A 23,281-nucleotide genomic window follows, 5' to 3' on the forward strand; every position below is an offset into this window, starting at 1 on the left:
CAAATGCAGTGCTGTGTTATTTCCCAGTGGGATAGATTCACAAAGTTACGGCAAACTCCGTCATGTCAGCAAACAAACACCGAGCAATGTTAGGAAACGGTGGGGTAGATTTTCAACTAAAACTGGCATTGTGGATTGGCCGCCCATTCCAGCAACCGCCCGATTTTCACAAAATCGATGCAAATGAAAAAACGGGCACTTTTCTAGAACAGGTGGCCGATCCACAACAGCAGTTTTACACCCAGGCGGCAAGTGGAAAATCAGCCACGTCTCAAATACCGTCGACCCACCCAACATATACAGCATACCATCCGCCCCACCCAATATAGGCTGCCGAGGACAGGGGCGATGGGTGAGCGGGACTAAGTGTGGGATAAGATACGGGCAGCAGAGTGCACAAGCTCTGCTCACCAGCTGTCCACATCATGGAGACCGAGATTGGGAACTCCACAGCATGGAGGAGGTTGAATACATTCCAGAAATAATGGGGAACCAAGGGTCTACAGAGAATGAGGAATTTAAAGAAATCAGTGTAAGTAAATCACAGAAACCCCAGTGTGCAGATAGAGGCCATTTCGGCCATCGAGCACATATCCCACCCTATCCCCGTAACCCCACGTATTTAATCCCCCTAACACTAAGGGTCAATTTATCATAGCCAATCATCCTAACCCGCACATCTTTGGACTAAAGACATGGTGCTGGAGAAATTAATGGGACTAAGTGGCGACAAATCCCCTGGACCAGACGACCTGCATCCTTGGGTTTTAAAAGAGTTAGCTGCAGAGATAGTGGATGCACTGGTATTAATATTGCAGAATTCCCTAGATTCTAGAACAGTCCCCAAGGATTGGAAGGTAGCAAACATAACCCCGCTATTTAAAAAAGGAGGAAGAGAAAAAACAGGGAACTATAGGCCTGTTAATCTATCAGTAGTAGGCAAAATGCTAGAATCTATTAATAGGGATGTGGTAACAGGGCACTTAGAAAATCGTAATATGATTAGGCAAAGTCAACATGGTTTTATGAAAGGGAAATCGTGTTTGACAAATCTGTTAAGAGTTTTTTGAAGATGTAACTGGTCGGATGGATATGGGGGGGAAACCAGTAGATGTAGTGTATTTGGATTTTCAAAAAAGCATTCGATAGACGTTATTACACAAAATTAGGACTCATGGGGTTGGGGATAATATATTAGCATGGATTGAGAATTGGTTGATGGACAGAAAACAGAGAGTAGGAATAAAAAGGGACTTTTTCGGGTCGGCAGGCTGTAACTAGAGGGATTCCGCAAGGATCAGTGCTTGGGCCTCAGCCATTTACAATCTATATTAATGACTTAGATGAAGGGACTGAGTGTAACGTATCCAAGTTTGCTGATGATACAAAGTTAGGTGGGAAAGTAAGCTGTGAGGGGGGACGCAAAGAGGCTGCAGAGAGATATAGACAGGTTGACTGAGTGGGCAAGAACACGGCAAATGGAATACAATGTGGGGAAGTGTGAAGTTATCCACTTTGGTACGAAAAACAAAAAAGCAGAATATTTTTTGAATGGAGAGAGACTGAGAAATGTTTGGATTCAGGAGGGACCTGGGTGTCCTTGTACATGAATCACAGAAAGTGAACATGCAGGTACAGCAAACAATTAGGTAAGCAAATGATACGTTAGCTTTTGTTGCAAAGGGATTAGAGTATAAGAGTAAAGAAGTCTCACTACAATTATACAGGGCCCTGGTGAGGCCACTCCTGGAGTACTGTGTACAGTTCTGGTCTCCTTACCTAAGGAAAGACATACTTACCTTAGAGGGAGTGCAATGAAGGTTCACCAGACTGGTTCCTGGAATGGGGGGGATTGCTCAATGAGGAGAGATTGAGTAGACTAGGCCTACATTTCCTAGAGTTTAAAAGAATGAGAGGTGCTCTAATTGAAACATATAAAATTCTTAAGGGGCTTGACAGGGTAGATGCTGAGAAAATGTTTCCCCTGGCTGGGGAATCCAGAACACGGGGTCACAGTCTCAGAATAAGGGGTCAGCCATTTAGGACTGAGATGAGGAGAAATTTCTTCACTCAGAGGGTGGTGAATCTTTGGAATTCTCTACCCCAGAGGGCTGTGGAGGCTCAGTCGTGGAGAATATTCAAGACAGAGGTCGATAAATTTTTGGGAACTCAGGGAATTGAGTGATATGGGGATAGTGCAGGAAAGTGGAGTTGAGGTAGAAGATCAGCCATGATCTTATTGAATGGCGGAGCAGGCCCAAAGGGCCTACTCCTTCTTATGTTATGTTCTTGCGTTTCCCTCCACGCCATGGTGCCTGATCTGAAGAGTTCCACTACACTAATGTAATTCCTCCACCAGGCAGATTAAGCCACATCGCATGAATTCAGCCACAGCCCCATATGTTCTATGCCATACCCTCTGCTAACATGACTGAATGCTGCGGAAAAGAAGAAAAAAACTAAAAAGGAGAGGCTAAGTTTGACCTGCAGAAACACTCAAGTCAGGTCATGTACACATATGCCAACCGAATGCATTTTACTGTACAACATGGATACTGAACTCCAGAAGCTCTGGAGACCACATTACTTTGAACACCGAGTGCCTGTGTCGATAATCAAGAACAAATGAACTTGGATTGATATAGCACCTCCGCCCATCTCTCAGAAACATCCCGGAGAGCTTCACAAAAAATGAATTGCTGCGAGTGTTATTAAACATGGCAGCCGTGCAGTGCACATCGAGGTCTTCCAAATAATATGAATGACCAGTTAATCTATTCCCCATGGCGTTGACCGAGGCAAGATTGTTGGCCAAGACACCTCCTTGCTGTCAGTGTGAACTATACTACTAGAACAGGCAGATAGGCCCTCGTTAAAATGTCTGATCTGAAGGTAGACCTCCAGGAGGAGTGCGAAGTCCGAAGTCCTGGAGTGGAGCTTGTTCTTATGTAACCCACAATTTTCCACCTCAGAAGTCCGAGTGTTACCAGCTAAGCCACGCTGACACATGACCTACAGATTATCGCCGGACTTATATAATCGGTGGCTATACTCTAATGTTAAAGATATTGGAGAACATACGTCGTAGGCATTATTTGCCGTCACGTTTCAGGATCTAGACCAGAGTTATTTTAAAATGTGCTTCCAAGTTAAAACGCGCTTAGAAAAAGGGGCAAGTTTCTCAAGAACAGCCACATACTGGGATGCAAGTCCGCAGCCAGACAAAGCCATCTGGCTGGATGGCCTCAGCCAATGGAGCTCGTTAAAATACTTTCCAGCAAACAGTCACACCTTACAGATGCGAATGCCTCATTCTTTTTTGAGTTTCGCATGGAGCTCGTTGCAAGGGTGGCCCGTAGCCGGACAGATTTGATTGGCAGCTCCACTGGCCAGCCCTCGGTCCCCAAACAAAGTCAGAAGTAAGATAGCCGAGCTTGCTGGTCATTGAAAGATTTTGAATCAGCTGGGTTTCAAGAGCAGTCGGTCTTTTGTCAAGGGAAAAGCTGTGAGGGCATTCATTGAGGCAAAGAGGCTCAAAACGTTGAACCCCTGCTTAAGTCAAGCAAGATAACCCGTTGAAGCAGGGTAGCGTAACGTGTTCATTATTTTTATGTTATTAAGTGGAAATAGGTTGCGTCGATTGAACCAAGTGAACCTAAGCAGAACGATTGCTCTGTACATTCACTTTGCTGTGTAATAAAGCAGCTCAATGATTCAAACCAAGCCCCGCCTCATCTAATGTTAGCTCGGTCTGCCTTTGGAGAGATTGAGGAAATACACTGGTGAATGACGTGGAGATCCGGTCCAGATCACAAGGGAGTTTCATTGTTACACCCCTGGGTCGCACTGCTGCACAAGTAGATATAGAGTCATGTGAGTCGACTCCCATAAACCTAAGGCACTCAGACCATTTACGGGACACTAGTGAACCCGAGAAGGTATCTACAGCAGACCTGAATTCATGCCGGTTGCCTTCATCCGAGTTACAGTACTTGCAAAGCAGGAGCCCAGTCTCCCTGGCATAAAGGGAGATTGTCCTTCCTTTTATCTCGACAGGTGCAATGTTTGACCTCTTGACCCAGAGCTGTGGGCAGGCCAAGATCCTGATGGATTTCAGCTGCCTCCCGACTACCAGGCATGCTTTTCGGTATTTCCCAGAAAACATTCTTCTCTCAACTGACTAGCTGTAATGTGGGGGTATGAGAAGAGAAGAAAGACAGAGGAATACTCTTTGTCCTTCAGCCTGGGCTGGAAGAACTCCAATAATTGGGAGGTACCCCATCTGATTGCCTGGTGGAAAAGTGTTTCGCACAATCATGAAGGACCAGAGTCACAGAGAACCTTGGCGCTTGAACCCATAAACCATCTGGTTGTAAATGAGACAACCCCCTCCCCCAACATCTTACAAATCAATCTCAGCTTGGATAATCTATTTACTTAAGACTAAACTGAACCAAGAACTCTGAGCCAGAGTGTAAGCACTAAAAACAAATCATCAAATTGGTTCAGCTCAAATGTCACAGATGAATTTATGCAATAATAATTGCCTTTACTTTATTCCCTTAAAAATAACAATCCCTTGATAGCTCAATTAATGTTTGCAACGAGTGGCTGAGCTAGACAAAGCAAGTAGGTCCCACATTCAACCTCAATCAATCAGTGCTGTGAGTTGATCTCAGTCAGTGCAGCTGTAGGGGTATTATACAGGAAACTCTTTGGTATCCGGCACCGACGGGACCGGCGTGTTGCCGGTTGATCAAAAATTCCGGATGACGGAGAGGGTTATCTACCGAGGCTATTTTTAACAAAGAAAAATAAAAAATCAAGAAATGTGCAGTATACAGTAATTGGGTACTCACCTACAGAATGTTGTGTTAAATGGACGGTGGAAGATGCTTGATTAAGTACAGTACTGCCAGTTGACGGTAATGCAATGCAGTGACTACCAGCAGCGTGGGAGACACACAGTACCCCTGTAAAATGGTGGATCAGAAGAGACTCCCGGCAGCGCGGGAGAGTCAGACTCCTGTTATTGAGGTGTTCGGACTTCCGACAGCGCCAAGAAGCCGAGTAGTGGCAGTTAGGAGAACTACCCCCACTGACTAACTCGGCCACCGTGGGAGACTCGGACTCGGCAACATTGCCGGTTATTGAGGTGTTGTTTTCGGAGTGAGAATTTTGCCGGTTAATAGAGAATTCCGGATATTTAGGTGCCGTTTAAACGAGAGTTTCCTGTAATTGGTCTCGGTGGCTGGGGTAGGATGGGGGGGGGGGGGGGGGGGGGAAAAAAAAAAAAAAAAATGGGCCATGGTTCCTGCTCTTGGATCACTCTCAGATGATCGCTGTATGCACACGTGCGCGCGAGAATGCGCACAAGTGAATGTGGCTGAAGAGAGGATTGGGTACGGGCGAATACCCAGCCAACACGCAGGTAAAGAATAGTCACCTGGGTGGGATCCTGAAGGATGATTGGCAACTGTGGAACTCAGCAAGGAGTCAATGCCTTCAGGAGAGATGGGGAGAAAATAGGAGGACTTTTTTTTTTTTTTTTTTAAATGGAGGTATCTCAGCTGCTTTTTTCCCCTCCCCTCTTGAAAGTGTCACGTAGCCACTGGGTGAAGACAGAATCAGGCTGGGTTGCAAATTGTGCCCAGTGGCCACGTGCACCCACATCCAGCATTCTCTGGATGTGAATCAAGAGTAGGAATCCTGGCTGATTTATCCCTGCCCTGACCCAGGAGGATGAGTCTATTGATCAGCTAACTCAGCTCAGACCAGTGATTGAACCTGGTACTTTCGCAAAACTCCACTGATGGGGAGATCCACTATGCACAAGGTATCTAGACGAGAATACCACTGGGACGCTCCCCTTCCCCGGGATGGCTCAGTGGGTGATAGCACGTCAGGGGATGGTAATGAGACCCGCATACCAAGGTGGTCCCAGGATACCTGATCTCAGCTGAGGCTGCAGGGGTTGCTACAACTAGTGCCTGCGGGTTGGCGGAGGAGGACGGGGAAAGAGAGGCAGTCAGTCCGTCAGGGTTCCTGGGCCTGATTCAATGAGCCATGTGGATATTGGGTGAAGACGGGCTCAAGTTCGACTCCGAGGTCCACTATAACCTGGTCACAAACCTTACCAACACTCTACCCAACAGCCTGGGCGCGGTACTGGAGTTCACCTTCAGGAGAGGAGGGGATTAAAAAAATAAATCACTCACGGGACAGTAAAATGATGGATAATCCATGATGAACTAATATAAACCAGTGCCAGCCGTGGCTCAGTGGGCAGCACTCTCACCTCCGAGTCAGAAGGTTGTGGGTTCAAGTCCCACTCCAGAGACTTGAGCACGGAAAGCCAGGTAGACACTCCAGTGCAGTGCTGAGGGAGTGCTACACTGTCGGAGGTGCCGTCTTTCAGATGAGACATTAAACCGAGCTCTCAGGTAAAAGATCCCATGGCACTATTTCGAAGAAGAGCAGGGGAGATCTCACCCCAGTTTCCTGGCCAATATTTATCTCTCAGTCAGCATCACAAAAAAAGGAGATTATCTGGTCATTATCACATTGCGGGAGCTTGCTGTGCGCAAATTGACTGCCGCGTTTCTATAATTTATTAATTGTGCTTACTAAAAAAAGAGCAGCAACAGTAACAATGGGCTGGAGGAGGATTAAATGAAGAAACCGTACCAGCTTCAGGCCTCTTTTATAGGTTGTCTCTGCAACTTTTTGAGATGGTTAAGAGGGGGGGATAAAAAAAATCTCGAAACATTTCCTCTTGTGCCTTCTCAGGAGGGAGACTCTCAAAATTGTCTAATAATGCAAACGACATCATTTCCTGTCTGGTGTGCATGGGGCTGAAGGCCACACAGTGTGCGCGCCTCACAGACCATTCCAGGGCATGAGTAACTGCCACAAGAGGAACCCAGAGTGGTGCGTTTTGCTTTGTAAGAAAAAAAAATTAAAACTGGTGCTCATGCGGGAAGAATGCAATGAGCTATAAATTCTAAATCGAACCCACTTTAAGCCCACGGTTTGGCTCAGTCCAAAGACTGTACAATTCATTTCTCAAGGGCAGCCGAATTAATCGCCGCACCAGCACAAGTCTAGCTTTATGTTTGAACAGAATGCATCCTGGGCAGAATTAACTCTCTCCTAGCCCAGGGTTTTTCCCTGGTATATAGTTTACGGGACCTTTCTGCACTGCCAGATATCAAAGAGAAGCTCCGAGTGAGCTCCCTCACTAGTTTACTGGGTCAAGTCATTAGCTCGTGTAGTACTGAGCCAAGCAGATTAGATGGTGTCAAGCTTGATTACCGGTCTATAACAATTTACATTTATACAGCGCCTTGAACATAGTAAAACGTCCCAAAGTGCTTCACAAGAGCGATTATCAAACAAAAATGGACACCGAGCCACAGAAAGAGAAATTAGGGCAGGTGACCAAAAGGAGGAGTGAGAGGTAGAGGTGGAGGAGTTCAGGGAGGGAACTCCAGAACTTGGAGCCCAGGCAGTTGAAGGCACGGCCGCCAATGGTGGAGCGATGAAAATCGGGGCTGCGCAAGAGGCCAGAATTGGAGGAGAGCAGAGATCTCCGAGGGTCGTGAGGCTGGAGGAGAGCAGAGATCTCCGAGGCTGGAGGAGAGCAGAGATCTCCGAGGCTGGAGGAGAGCAGAGATCTCCGAGGCTGGAGGAGAGCAGAGATCTCCGAGGCTGGAGGAGAGCAGAGATCTCCGAGGCTGGAGGAGAGCAGAGATCTCCGAGGCTGGAGGAGAGCAGAGATCTCCGAGGCTGGAGGAGAGCAGAGATCTCCGAGGCTGGAGGAGAGCAGAGATCTCCGAGGCTGGAGGAGAGCAGAGATCTCCGAGGCTGGAGGAGAGCAGAGATCTCCGAGGCTGGAGGAGAGCAGAGATCTCCGAGGCTGGAGGAGAGCAGAGATCTCCGAGGCTGGAGGAGAGCAGAGATCTCCGAGGCTGGAGGAGAGCAGAGATCTCCGAGGCTGGAGGAGAGCAGAGATCTCCGAGGCTGGAGGAGAGCAGAGATCTCCGAGGCTGGAGGAGAGCAGAGATCTCCGAGGCTGGAGGAGAGCAGAGATCTCCGAGGGTTGCGAGGCTGGAGGAGAGCAGAGATCTCCGAGGGTTGCGAGGCTGGAGGAGAGCAGAGATCTCCGAGGCTGGAGGAGAGCAGAGATCTCCGAGGCTGGAGGAGAGCAGAGATCTCCGAGGCTGGAGGAGAGCAGAGATCTCCGAGGCTGGAGGAGAGCAGAGATCTCCGAGGCTGGAGGAGAGCAGAGATCTCCGAGGCTGGAGGAGAGCAGAGATCTCCGAGGCTGGAGGAGAGCAGAGATCTCCGAGGCTGGAGGAGAGCAGAGATCTCCGAGGCTGGAGGAGAGCAGAGATCTCCGAGGGTTGCGAGGCTGGAGGAGAGCAGAGATCTCCGAGGGTTGCGAGGCTGGAGGAGAGCAGAGATCTCCGAGGGTTGCGAGGCTGGAGGAGAGCAGAGATCTCCGAGGGTTGCGAGGCTGGAGGAGAGCAGAGATCTCCGAGGGTTGCGAGGCTGGAGGAGAGCAGAGATCTCCGAGGGTTGCGAGGCTGGAGGAGAGCAGAGATCTCCGAGGGTTGCGAGGCTGGAGGAGAGCAGAGATCTCCGAGGGTTGCGAGGCTGGAGGAGAGCAGAGATCTCCGAGGGTTGCGAGGCTGGAGGAGAGCAGAGATCTCCGAGGGTTGCGAGGCTGGAGGAGAGTATAGAGATGGGGAGGGACGAGGCCACGGCGTCAATTTGAAAACGAGGATGAGAATTCATTCCATGAGAAGTTAGCTGACCCCAACCTCAAGAAGCTACAAGTAGCTCCGTTACCTTGGGACCGGGGAGGGGCAAAAGAGCCGAGGGAAATCACCTAGGCTTCCCACTTATTATCGCTCTCCAGTAATCCTCACGCTGGAAAGCACGTGTCTAGAGGTTGAACGAGAACAGAAATCGGGCTCGCCAGCAACGCCCTCCGCAGTGAGAACAGCCTGGTGACGCTCACCGTCTACGGCAACATGTGAAGGTTGGTCACTTGGGCAATTTAGCGGCGGGCGGATGGAGCCTGTGTTACTATACCCCAGAGTCAGCACTTTTGAAGAGAAGGGGGGAAAACTGGCAAAAGTTAAATACTTGGCTCCGCAGGCAGGGATATCCAATGACCCTCAGGTGACAGGACTGACCCCTCCCCTCCCCCTCGTGATCAGAGGGGGGGAAACAAAAGTTACCGCGACTGCTTCACAATCGTAAACTAAATGGAAGAGGAAAAGAGAAGTGCTTTTTTTTTTTAAAACTTTGTTCTCTTTCTTCTCCCTTTCAAAATGAGTACAAAGTCGAGGGGGGCGGGGCACGTGCTCGGCTCCGGGTGAAGGAGTGACCCTCCATCGCATCAGAAAGTTGGCATCTCCGCCTCATCGTAATGAGGATAAGGTGCACTTGCCTGCTGCCAAGCCAGTCACGGCTCTGCCATCCCTACTGTGTGCAGGTCTGGCAATAAGCAATGGTTTAAGGTCTCTCCCGGCTGGTTACACATGAACAGGATTGGATTACATCTTCGTATAAACATGTTGATCAAGGAGAACACACATTTTATGCCATTTCCAACCCCTGCTCCCCCTTTCCCACCTTCCCCCGCCGCCACCCTGCAAAACGAGGTGGATCAGCCAACCTTGGTGAATGGAGCCTTTGTCTACAATTTGCCCAGTATGACGGAAAAATCTAACAGAAGACCAGCTGAATTTGGAAAAACCCAGGAAGGCCACAGGACAGAAACGTGGGTATTTTGGAAGCTATAATGAAGTCGTAGCCTTTCCAGAGGGCAAAGGTCAAGCTTTTACGGACAGCAGTGGCAGCGAGGCTGGACTCGAAACATTAACAAACCATTATAGACACAAGCCAGTATTGAAAGGGGCCTTGTCATTTTACAAGGTTTGTAAACCAAGTTGCGAAAAAAAAAAACATAACACACTACCACATTGTTAATCGTCTTCCCCGAGCGGCTCAGCGGCTGGCACCGTGTGATGTGGCGCTGAACCACACACACCAGAGAAGGTCCCAAGTTTTGATGCTTAGCCTGTGCTGTGTTTGCTGATCTTGGCTGGGAGAGCAGCGAGACCACTAAAATTAGCTTCAGTATCCCCAGGCGAGAGAGAGAGAGAGAGACAATAAAAATAAACCAAGGTTCTGGTAACCCTTGTTGGTGTGCGTGTGTGTCGAGAAAGGGCAGGATCGGACTCTGCTCTCGGGTTGCCAACTCTGGTCAGACATATTCCTGGAGATTTCATCACATGACCTCCTAGCTCCAATTTTTTTCATTTAACTAAAACAAAAAAGTGTTTCAAGACAAATGAAACTTTTTTTTTTTTTTTTTAAAAACACCCCTATTATTTTTCTCCCTGGGTTGCTCGCCTGCAGGGTCCTGGAGATTAATCCCTAATTCCCGGAGACTCCAGGCCAATCCTGGAGGGTTGGCAACACTGCTCGGCTTCGATGCCCTTGCAATTCAATTGCCTGCTGACTCAGACCTGAAAAATGGCCCGAGAAGAGGGAAGCGAAGAGTGGTTACTGCCCATGAAACTGTAGACCAGCACAAGTCACAACCTTGAGGACAACACGTTTTGTTTATGACACACATCAGTCAAGAAGGGCTTTTGGCTTTAGTTACACGCCAGCTGGAGGCGTACCAGCAGACACTGGAAAGCCAGCTGGAGGCGTACCAGCAGACACTGGAAAGCCAGCTGGAGGCGTACCAGCAGACACTGGAAAGCCAGCTGGAGGCGTACCAGCAGACACTGGAAAGCCAGCTGGAGGCGTACCAGCAGACACTGGAAATCCAGCTGGAGGCGTACCAGCAGACACTGGAAATCCAGCTGGAGGCGTACCAGCAGACACTGGAAATCCAGCTGGAGGCGTACCAGCAGACACTGGAAATCCAGCTGGAGGCGTACCAGCAGACACTGGAAATCCAGCTGGAGGCGTACCAGCAGACACTGGAAATCCAGCTGGAGGCGTACCAGCAGACATTGGAAATCCCACTTAACATATTAAAGAAGTGAAGATTAATCTCTTGGACACTGCTGTGAGAAACTCGAGAAAAATCATAGGAGCATTGAAAACAAGTGTGTGTTTTTTCTAATTTTCTTTGAACACTTGTTGATTAATTATAAAAAAACATTGGAGATGAGGAAAAGGCTGTTCGACAAGGCGGGGAGTCACGCGATGAAACCTCGAGGAACACGTCCAACCAGCACTAGGCAGCCCTAGCCGCAGCAGTTTTGCCGCTTAGGCCCGGGTTAAAACACAGTCAAGGGACCACCGACGTCATGAGACCCCGACTTGCATTCATTCATGAGGCACTCGCTCGAGTCCAGCGGGGGCGCCTCATCTGCTGCCAAACCAGCGACGCCGATTCCAAAATCTGCCGGAGCGGAGAACACCATTTTAAAGGCCTCCGCCCCATTGCCAACAAGCAGGGCGAGTTAAAATCGCCCCCCTGTTGTTTCGCTCATTTCTCCGATAACCTCGTGTTATTATTTTCACTATTGATGCAGATATACTCAGGAGAGTTAGCCAATAACAATCCCCGACACAAAAGGCGTGCAGGGAGGAAGAAAACAACCAAAATGGCCGCCCCTTGTATTCCATAAAAGAGCACAAAGGTTTAACCTGAATTCTGCGCTTCCATCTGAAGTGAAGACTGTGTGGTCTTTGAATTTAGCTGTTACAATTCAACTGTTTACTTAGACCTATTTTCTCCCAGAGGAAGTGAGGACAACTCTCAGGGGGTGTATGGCTGGCTGCTGCAGAGAAACGGCGAGACATGAGTCCCTTTCACAAAAGTGCATTCAGTTCAAACCATGCGGTGGATTGATTTCCACCCCCCACCGCCCCCCCGAAATCCCCGAGGCAGTTTCTCTGCCATAGGAAGTGCAGGCCCGACCAGAGACTTTCATTACACTGTTCAGAAAGCTCTTGATCTCGGTATTGGGATAAAACAGCTCTCGCCTCTCCTTCAGTAGCTTGTCCTGCTCACTACATGGGTGCACCCTTAAGGTCATAAAAGAAAGAACTTAGATTTATACAGCACCTTTCACATTCTTGGGACCTCCCAAAGCTTCCCCCAAGGTCCTGCTGGAGTAGCTTTTTTGATGAGCTTTTTGCTTTTGAATTGTCTGCCAATACATTCTACAGTTCTTAGGAAGTATCAAGAAAGACTTGCATTTCTATAGCGCCTTGCACGATCTCAGGATGTCCCAAAGTGCTTTACAGCCAATGAAGTACTTTTTGAAGTGTCGTCACTGTTGTAATGTAGAAGACGCAGCAGCCAATTTGCACACAGCAAGATCCCACAAACAGCAATGTGATAATGACCAGATATGGCCTATAAAACACCACTGACTACACTTCAAAAGTAATTAATTGCCTGCGACTACGGGATGTACGGGGGATACAAAAGATGCTATGTAAATGAAAGTTCTCTCTTAATCTATGCCTTGCTGTACAAACTCCTGGCACCAGGAGGGCTTCTTATCCAAAAACACTACAAGCGGGCATCACTTTGAGTTTATTTGCCTGTTATTTTGCTGGGTGAATTTCGCCCAACTTGGCTGCACTGGCATCGTTCCCGTCCCTCGATCAGGAGCACGTGCCCGCTCGAGCCTCAGATCAAGGGCGCACATAATCCAAACAGTGTCATACTGAGTGCGCGCTGCATTATCGGGTGGTTGCAGTTGTTCCGGTGGGACATTAAAACGGTGGTCCTGCCTCCCCTCTTCAAGTGGATTTGAAAGATTCCCCCTGGTACTAACTCAAAGAGGAGCAGGGCAGTTCTCCTGGGCCAACATTCTCCCCTCAAAAAAAAAAAACCAAATCAACTGCTCGTTTATCTCAGTGCTGTGCACAGAACAAAAGCCATTGCACTTCAAAAATAATTCAATGCGTGAAACATTCCAAGGTGTTTTGACGTCAAGCACGATATCAATTCAAATAAGGTCAAATTTTGTTTAGTAAATTGTAGATTCCCAAGTTCCTTTGGACAGTTGAATCGACAAAGCTTCACCTCCCCCCTTGACCTTTAACATTTCCTTTCTCTGCCTTTTGGTTCTTGACATCATTGACTCCCAACAGCATACACGCCGTATGGTTAACACAACACAAGTAGCACTGCAAAGGGTTAAAAGACAGAAGCACACGCAAAACAAAACCGTATGTGCAGAGAACAAAAAGCCCATTCAGAACTTTTTGGTAAAATACACAAACCAAATGGACTCGTACTTTTCTTTTTCCATTTCAGAAAGAGTCTCGGCTTCAGATAACGGAGTCTCGTATAATCCTTCCACGCAGATGCAAGTTTTTTTGTGAGTTCTTTTGCCATTAAAAGTAACGCAGCACTAAACCATTCAGGCCGGGGGTGCTGGGTTATTAATTCGCCCCTCCCCAACAGTGCAAGCACAATCGAAACCAGGTGCCCTTCACGGGTCAGTTATTAGCATTCATTCAAAGTCTAGAAACACTTTCGTACTTGGACCAAAGCTTCTGGTAGCCAAAGATACCAAAACGCTTTAACACAAATTCTGGGGAATCTGACTTAAAAAGGAAAGTTCCACAAGTCAAATGAAACCAGTCAGGAGTCGAGGCTGTTGAGAAAATATTGGACGTCTCCCAAGTAGATTAGCCCTGTTCTCCATCAATGGACCCAATTCCTGGAGGACCTCCATCATCATCTTGGTTGCAAAGCAAGGAGGAAGCAAAAATAAAAAGGACCAAGGGTCAAGCTCCCAATTGCCAGATTAGCGCAACCTCAGATCATAGATGGGAAAAGCAGAAGGAAAGTCCCCATGGCTCAGTGGGTATTTTAGCTGCTCTGTGATACTGAGCCATCCAGATTCGAGGAGCTCAGGGGTTCAATGCCGGGTCGCCAATGCTGGTTGGACGTTTTCCTTGCGGTTTCGTCACATGACCTCCCGTCTCCAACTGCCCCGCCCCCGCACTCCCACCATTGGTCACCCGACACGTCGCTCATGGCGCCCCGCCTCCCCATGCCAATTGAACAGCGATCATACCGCCATTAACAGATTGGAGGTATCTTGGCGGTCACAAAACAGCCTTCTTTCGCATCTCCCCCTCTAAAAATGTTCAAAGAATTGAATTTTTTTTTTTATATATATATATATATATATATATATATATTTATATTATTGGCGACCTCATTTCTGGCCTGAACCGAGGTAGCTAATCTTAGTCTCAAAATACGGATACCACAATCAGCCACAGCACCACTGGGCTAGAGAGAAGAAAATATTAGTCAAGCACGTGTGGACAGATTCGACCTTGGCTGTGATGCTCCTGTAGTCGAATAGCCTGCCTACTCGTTGCTAAGGTTCGGTCATGAAGAATGGGCCCTCGCATTCAGCACCAGAGGCCAACCGATGGAGCATATCTCAGTAAGAGTCGGCACTTAAGGAGGGGAAATAAGGGGAGGAAAACAGCACAAGGAATGGAAAGAAAAGGTCACATTCAATAGTAACCATTAGTAATTCTCTTAATCTTCTTTAATTTTCTTTCTTCTGTGTATTAGGCAAGATGGAGGCCATTAACAATGAGTTAGCTCATAAAATGGACCCGACAGTTGCGAAGAGAAAGACAACCCTGGAGAAGTATTCGGGTACCCCAACTGTACAAATTGCTCCCCTCCATATTGTGTCAGCTGTGGCTCAGTTGGTAACACATTCGCCTGAGTCAGAAGGTTGTGGGTTAAAGTCCCACTCCAGGGGCTTGCGCAAATAAAGCTAGGCTGACACTCCAGTGCAGTACTGAGGGAGTGCTGCACTGTCGGAGGTGCAGTCTTTCGGATGATATGTTAAACCGCGGCCCTGTCTGAGGTGGACGTAAAAGATCCCATGACACTATTTCAAAGAAGACTGGGGGAGCTATCCCTGGTGTCCTGGCCAATATTTCTCCCTCAACCAACCTAACAAAAAGAGATTTTATCTGGTCATTTTCACATTGCTGTTTGTGGGACCTTGCTGTGCGCAAAATTGGCTGCTGCGTTTCCCACATTACAACAGCAACTACACTTCAAAAGTACTTCATTGGCTGTAAAGCGCTTGGAGATGCCCGGTGGTCGTGAAAGACGCTATATAAATGCAAGTCTTTCTTTTTCATACAACATAAGATCGTAGTCGGGAATGTGCTTTTAGATCCAATGAAGGGATTAGGAAGATAGGAATGTAAAGGACTGGAAAGGGACACTCCAGTCAGTCAATCTGGTTGGTCCCAGTGTCCAGGAAACAGCATACCCCACCATACACCTGAATAATCTTTTTAAAACATTTTTTTTTAATTGCTCTCTCTAGGATTTGCTGATACAAATCAGCCCCCCATCCTTCCCACCCCCCCCCCCCCACTCCCCGGGCACTCCGCCCCCATTCCCCCCCCCCCCCAGGCACTCCGCCGCCGCCGCCGCCCCCCCCCCCCCAGGGTCACTCCGCCCCCATCCTCCCCACCCCCACCCCGGGTCACTCCGCCCCCATCCTCCCCACCCCCACCCCGGGTCACTCCGCCCCCATCCTCCCCACCCCCACCCCGGGTCACTCCGCCCCCATCCTCCCCACCCCCACCCCGGGTCACTCCGCCCCCATCCTCCTCCCCGGGGCACTCCGCCCCCATCCTCCTCCCCGGGGCAACTTCTCTTATCTTTGCAGACATGTGCTAAAAGGAAAACCCAGAGTTAAAGTCTTTCAAGACATCTCAAACTACCAACCCCCATCCAGCCTCTGTGTAAAGTAGTTAAATCTAATCCCTGACTGGATTAAATATATTGACGTTCATCTTGTCTGTACCCTTTATGATCTTGGGTCCTTTAAGAAGATGACCCCCGAGCTGCCTCTTCTCCAGTGTAAACATTCCCAGCTTCTGCCGCCTCTCCTCATACCTCAGACGGACTGATCCCAGCTATCAATTTAATTGCCCTTCAATGCACAATGCCTGGATGTCTTTCTCATACATGGTGACCAGATTTGTATTCCCAGACCTGCTCCCTACACAAACTCAGCATCATGTTTGAGAGATTGGGTTCCATTCTATCCTATTTGCTTTCTTTCAAACTGCCATACACTGTGCTGGTGGCTTCAGTGGCCTACCCACCAGTGACTCCCCCCACCCCCAGATCCCTGGCCTCCCATCGTGTCCTGTAGAACAGAACCAATTTAGCTTCTACCACAAAAGTTCATTCCCCTTCCTCAATGCACCTGTCCCCATTTAAACGACATTTGCCACTTGTTAGCCCAGTTTCCCAATCGATCCTGGCCCTACTGTTGCTCATAGTCCCTCCCGTTTTGGCATTGCCTACGATCTTGGAATTTTGCTCCTGTTCCCCGTTACCAAATCACTGGCATACGTTGTAAACAGCAACAGCCCCAGTACTGATCCTCGAGGCACCTCACGAGTTACTTCCTTCTTCCTTGCGAATGGAGGCTTTTGATATCTGTATCTAATGACCACATTTTCATAGACTTGTTAACAGGTCAAGGGGTTACCAGTTGCAATTGAGATAGGTCTGCCAAACAGCAAAGCTTGAACTTGCACACGCAGTTCCATTAGAGACTGCACTATCTTGTTAGGGAGGGGAAGGAGACACACACACGCGGTAACGTCCCCTTCTCTTATCTTTGCAGACGTGCTAAAAGGAAAACCCAGAGTTAAAGTCTTTCAAGACATCTCAAACTACCAACTCCCAAGATGATGATGATGAAAAATAAACCATGTCAACACAATCGGGCAGCCAGATATTCAGTCACACGGGCCTGGGGTGGGGTTGGGGGGTTCAAAAATTCTTCGTTACATAGAAACATCGAAGATAGGAGCAGGCCATTCGGCCCCTCGAGCCTACTCCGCCATTCAATGAGATCATGGCTGATCATCCAAACTCAGTACCCGGTCCCTGCTTTCTCCCCATATCCCTTGATCCCTTTAGCCTTAAGAAGTATATCTAACTCCTTCTTGAATATATTTAATGAATTGGCCTCCACTGCCTTCTGTGGTAGAGAATTCCACAGGTTCACCACTCTCTGGGTGAAGAAATTCCTCCTCATCTGTCCTAAATGGCTTACCCCTTATCCTTAGACTGTGACCCCTGTTACAATTGAGATGTGGTGTGTGTCAGCTTGGTGCGTCGAGTCTCAGCTGCGATCATTCCCTTCCAGGAAACGCAGTTGCCATAACGACTGGGGAGTTTCCTTGCCACTGCTGACTCGCCTGGCGGATCAGTCAGCTGGGCGGCAGGCATCAGAGGGGAAACACAAGGTGGGTGGGACGGGCGGCTGCTCCGACACAGAAAAGGAAGAGCCAGCATACACAACCCAAAAAAAAAGAGAAACGTGTTCAGTGAGTAACGCGACCACTGAAGCCACAGAACCGCTCTTCAGGGACACAGCATCCAAGCCTGGCAAAGCGCGTCACAAATGGCCAATGGCCTCGGAGTCATTGAATCTTCGTTCCTGCGGAAGCAAAATTGTTCTCAAGGTCGTGGCATGAATTTTTTTTTTTTTTTTTTTAAAAAGGGTAATGAGGTTTTCTTTATGAGTCATTGGTCATAAGGGCCCACAAGAGGCTTGAAGCTCCATGGGACACTCTAAAAATAGACCACGCGAGTTCAAAGATCTGGTTCAACGAAACTGGCCGACTCCAGGACATGCCGCCACGGACGGCGAGAGCCCTGCGGGTGTCCAAATCGTAAATCTTTGATATTTCAAATCGCACACATTAATGTTGTTGGACCCAAATGAACTTGCGAGCAGCTGACCAGTCTGAATTAACCACTAAAATAACTGTTCATACGTGTCTTCCACGCTGTCAACTAGCACTAGCGTACCATATAATAACCGACCACAATACCCAGTGGATAAATGAAGCAAAACATCCTAACGTTCAATTCTGCCACCAATTACACCAACAACCCTTGAAGCCACAAATCCCAATTGCCAGGCGATTCCACGTGTACTCAGATATTACCACGTTGGGGTTTGTTAAAATTACTGCTTTCCCTTTCAATGGCTTCCCAGCCAGTCCCGTAAGCAAGTGGATCTCATCACTTGCGACCCAGAAGCTGTATTTGTTCAAACATCTGCCCTACACAGGAGGTGCACGACCCAGGGGCTACCAGACGCGCAGCAATATTCTTACGTCATGTGTCAGCCATGGCTCAGTCGGTAGCACCCTCGCCTCAGAGTCAGAAGGTTATGGGTTCAAGTCCCACCCCAGAGACTTGAGCACATAAAGCTAGGCCGACACTGCAGTGCAGTACCGAGGGAGTGCCGCACTGTCGGAGGTGCTGTCTTTCGGAGGAGACGTTAAACCGAGGCCCCGTCAGGTGGACGTAAAAGATCCCATGGCACTATTTCGAAGAGCAGGGGAGTTCTTCCCGGTGTCCTGGCCAATATTTATCCCTCAAATCAACATCACTAAAACAAATGATCTGGTCATTATCACATTGCTGTTTGCTGTGTGCAAATTGGCTGCCGCGTTTCCCACATTATAACAGCGACTCCACTTCAAAAGTACTTGATTGGCTGTAAAGCGCTTTGGGACGTCCGGTGGTTGTGAAAGGCGCTGTAGAAATGCAAGTCTGTTGTTCTAACAGCTTTACGGGTGCTATGCTTGTCCATTGATATAATAGAATATCAAACATTGAATTGAGCTTTCACAGGCTAAATTAAGCATCAGGAAAACATCTGACGAAGATGTGAAAAAAAGAGGGTCAGTTTTGCTTCACGAGGTAGTGCAAGCAGAGCTAAGGGACTCAAAGGGACTCTTGATGGAGTCAAATTTCCTTTGATGTCCAAAATTACAAACTTATGTATCAAACTGTGCCACCGAGGCGTGGAGCGAAGACAAAAATGAGCTGATTTTTATTTTTAAATTCACCTGATGGTTGTGGGCATAACTGGGAGCCATTTTTAACAAACGCACCACACATTCACGTCCATGAAATAAAGACATCGAAACCAGGACATTGGTTGTAAAAAGAGTGCTTCAGTGACTGAACTGGCTAAGCAGGTTATCCTGGAGAACCATTTAACACAGAAACCCATTCCAAGTGGGCCCTTCCCAATTTAAACATCAAGACCCTGATCAGAACTACATCTCTTGCAGGTAACTTTTCCCTGGAAACTACTGCGATTTAAAGGGGCAATGATTTAATGGAACGGCGACATATTTTTCAACATTCCCGACACCAGAAATAAATGCATCTCTTCCAAAGGCATAAGGATATTCAGATGGATCACTGATGGCTTGACTTCTCGGTCTCATAAATTGGCTTATAAATCTACCCAAAGATCCATCGTGACTCAATATTCCAATTGGACGGAATGAGCTATCATACCCCACTTCAACCAGCTTTATCGCACTGAAAATCGCACGGGCCACTCTGGGAAACAGTCTTCATGCAGCTGGTATCGACCCACTATCCAGATGGACGGAATCGTGGGACGCATGCAGCCAACACGCAGAGGTCCCTGGCTTCGACCTCCCTCGAAGACAGTGGACAGCGCTCGGCCGAGTCCGCACAGGGCATGGGCGATGCCAGGAAGGATGTTCTTGCCATGGAGGGAGTGCAGCGAAGATTCACCAGACTGATACCTGGGATGGCAGGAATGACGTATGAGGAGAGATTGGGTCGATTGGGCTTATACTCACTGGAGTTTAGAAGAATGAGAGGGGATCTCATTGAAACTTATAAAATTCTAACAGGACTAGATGCAGGAAGGATGTTCCCGATGGTCGGGGAGTCCAGAACCAGGGGTCACAGTCTAAGGATAAGGGGTAAGCCATTTAGGACAGAAATGGAGAGTGGTGAACCTGTGGAATTCTCTACCACAGAAGGCAGTAGAGGCCAATTCATTAAATATATTCAAGAAAGAGTTGGATATATTTCTTAAGGCTAAAGGGATCAAGGGATATGGGGAGAAGGCAGGGACAGGGTACTGAATTTGGATGATCAGCCGTGATCTCACTGCATGGCGGAGCAGGCTCGAGGGGCCGAATGGCCGACTCCTGCTCCTATCTTCTATGTTTCTATGATGTGGTCACCTGCTCCACAAGTGGAAGGTGAGGGACGCCCCGAAATTAGACTGTGGCCATGAGCCCCAGACCATGGAACACATCACATCAACCCACCCATTGCGATCTGTTGCAGGAGGCACCTCATTTCTCCACTCAGCATCTCAGGAGGCCATCGAGTGGAGAGCCAAACTAGACATCCCATCATAAGCTTTTCCCATCATACGAAAGCAGTAGTTTCCCTACTCCAAGAGTGTACAATACAGTCATTAAAAAAGTGGTAAGTGTTACGATCATAGGTAAAAGGCACACGGTACTTTATTGCTTGGTTCAGTGCCCTACACACATGCCTGATCACGTGTATGTAAATCATGTTCTGACCACTGCACACTGGTCCTTTCATACCCATCCTGCAACAGGATTCATCCATTGAACCAGGTGAAACCCACCCAGCCAGAGAAGAAGGGTGGTGATTTTCCCCCTCGCCCTGCTCCCTATTTTAATTCACTTTTTAAAGCCGTCGTCCCTTCCCATACCAGGGCATGTGGCTTCCTGCTAAGCCTGCACATTCGTTCACCCGTGGCCATTGATGGCAAGACACACAGGCCTCCCGCTGTTGGAAGCACTCCAATATATAGGTCACATATATATGACCTGGCCTCCAGACACTTGGAGATAAAGAGGACCCACGTCTTCCTGGGGCTTGCGAGCTGTAGTCAAATCCACGCTACAACTAAAGGATCAAAGCCAGATTCCCTCCTGTTCACCAACAGGAAGGAACGCGACGAGGGGAGGGGGCCGCACAGAGGTCAAGGGGTATCCGTTTGACCAAAGCTCCCACTAAGTATGATTATATCACAGGGGTATTGCTATTCCAGCACATTGCACCACTTGAACGCCTGGGGAATAGTTCCTCAACAGTAAAAACAGGAATTCAAACTCAGGCGTTCTGAAAGAGGCGCCAATATTTTTACAACAGGAGCGTTACTGGACTCCCATATTTTTGAGCTGTTTTTGGACTCTCTCACACACACCAATGTAGAGTCTTAACAGGCCTCCCTGCAATGTGGCAAAAATCTCCCGGCGTTTGTAAATCAGACTAAATGACATTTTTACTGTTTTATGGCTAACGGTTGCTTTCGTGTTTACAGAAAAAAAAGTGCTGAGGTGTGGTATTCATTTTTAAAAAATATAAAAGTGCAGCTCAAGTCCGGGTTATCTAATGCTGCAGCTTGAACGGAGCAGAGCGCAGACAGCACAGTAGTCTTGTTTTAAAAAAATAATAAAAAGAAATGAAAGAAATTTTAAAAGGAGCAGCCAAAGTAAACAAAACGCAGCTGCAGAAAATTAAAGAAAAATGATCCCCAAGCTCAGACTCTGAGCAAATTGCCTGTAAATTCTGCTCTTTGGATCCCGATACTGTCCCTTTCTCTGTTGATATTTTCCTGCAGTCTGTTGCACCGTCTGCAAATCACGCAGACATTTAGGGGGCGCGGGAGGGGAGGGGGGAAACACACTTAAGTATCAAAGGATTACTGTTTGCACGAGAAGCCCTCCAACACTTGCCCTGACCGGCCTCCCAGGTTCTACCCGCCGTAACACTTGAGCTCATCCCAAACTCTGTTGCCTGAGTTCTAACTCACACCAAGTCCCGTTGACCCATCACCCCTGTGCTCGCTGACCTACATTGGCTCCCAGTCAAGCAACACCTCAAATTTAAAATTCTCATCCATGTTTTCAAATCCCTCCATGGCCTTGCCGTTCCCCATCAGTATAACCTCCTCCAGCCCAACAATCCCCCCCAAGAGATGTCTGCGCTCCTCTAATTCTGCCCTCTTGAGCATCTCCTGATTTTAGTCACTCCACCATTGGTGGCCGTGCCTTCTGTTGCCTGGGCCGTAAGCTCTGGAATTCCCTCCCTAAACTCTCTGCCTCGCTACCTCTCTTTCCTCCTTTAAGACGCTTCCTAAAACCTACCTCTTACCTGCCCTAACATCTCCATGTGGCTCAGTGTCAAACTTTGTTCTATAACACTCCTGTGAAACATCTGGGGACGTTTTACTATGTTAAAGGCGTTCGATAAATGGAAGTTGTTGTTGCTGAGAGTTCAGTCAAGTGAGGGGCTTTGAATTTCCCAACCGAATTCTATTCCAAGAACATCCCAAAGTGCCTCGAGCTCCCTGCTGTCCCACCATATTGAAGTGTCGACGGATTGGAATTATGCATGGCACGTGACTAGACACCACCTCTCAAACTAAAAATGCGCAAACAATGTAGGGGGTGCCCCACATAACACAAAAAAAAACCTGCTAATCTGTCATCAAATGGACATGTTTTATGCATCTGCAACACTCTGGCTTTGAAATACAACAATGGCCCAGGCGTCTGAATTTGGGGATTGGGAAAATTAGGTCTTGAGCAATGGGGCCAGTGGGGGTTGGGGAGGAGAAGGGGAAATTGTTTCTATCTGAGAACAGACTTCATACAACTACTACTATGTAAAGTAAATTTATATTTGTGTCAGCTGTGGCTCAGTGGGTAGCACGCTCACCTCAGGCAGAACATTGTGGGTTCAAGTCCCACTCCAGGGACTTGAGCACGTGATCGAGGCTGACACTGCAGTGCAGTGCTGAGGGAGTACGGCACTGTCGGAGGTGCCGTCTTTTGGATGAGGCGTTAAACCGAGGCCCCGTCTGCTCTCTCATAAGGATGCAAAAGATCCCATGGCACTATTTCGAAAAAGAGCAGAGGAGTTATTATAAGAAATGGAAGATAGGAGCAGGAGTAGGCCATTCGGCCCTTCGAGCCTGCTCCGCCATTCAATGAGAGCATGGCTGATCTTCTGCCTCAATTCCATTCACCGGCCTTATCGCCATATCCCTTGATGCCCTTACTAGTCATAGAAGATATCCCCGGTGTCCTGGTCAATATTTATCCCTCAACCAACATCACTAAAACGGATAATCTGGTCATTATCACATTGCTGTTTGTGGGAGCTCGCTGTGTGCAAATTGGCTGCCGCGTTTCCCACATTACAACAGTGACTACACTTCAAAAGTAATTCATTGGCTGTAAAGCGCTTTGGGACATCCTGAGGTCGTGAAAGGCGCTATACAAATGCAAGTCTTTCTTTATATTTCCTAAGAACTGCAGAATGTATTGGCAGACAATTGAAAAGCAAAAACCTCACAAAAAAAGCTAC

The 23,281-nt window shown here is 48.1% G+C and overlaps 1 protein-coding gene across 5 annotated transcripts in view; it reads right to left on the minus strand.

The window, feature by feature from the left end:
* Positions 1 to 23,281, minus strand: part of LOC147096992 (formin-like protein 3) — a 190,603-nt gene that overhangs the window by 96,257 nt on the left and 71,065 nt on the right. The gene's annotated exons all lie outside the window — the stretch shown is intronic.

Source organism: Somniosus microcephalus, chromosome 33, assembly GCF_052327205.1.
Source record: "Somniosus microcephalus isolate GS21.2 chromosome 33, FLI_Smic_1.0, whole genome shotgun sequence".
NCBI classification, from domain to species: domain Eukaryota; kingdom Metazoa; phylum Chordata; class Chondrichthyes; order Squaliformes; family Somniosidae; genus Somniosus; species Somniosus microcephalus.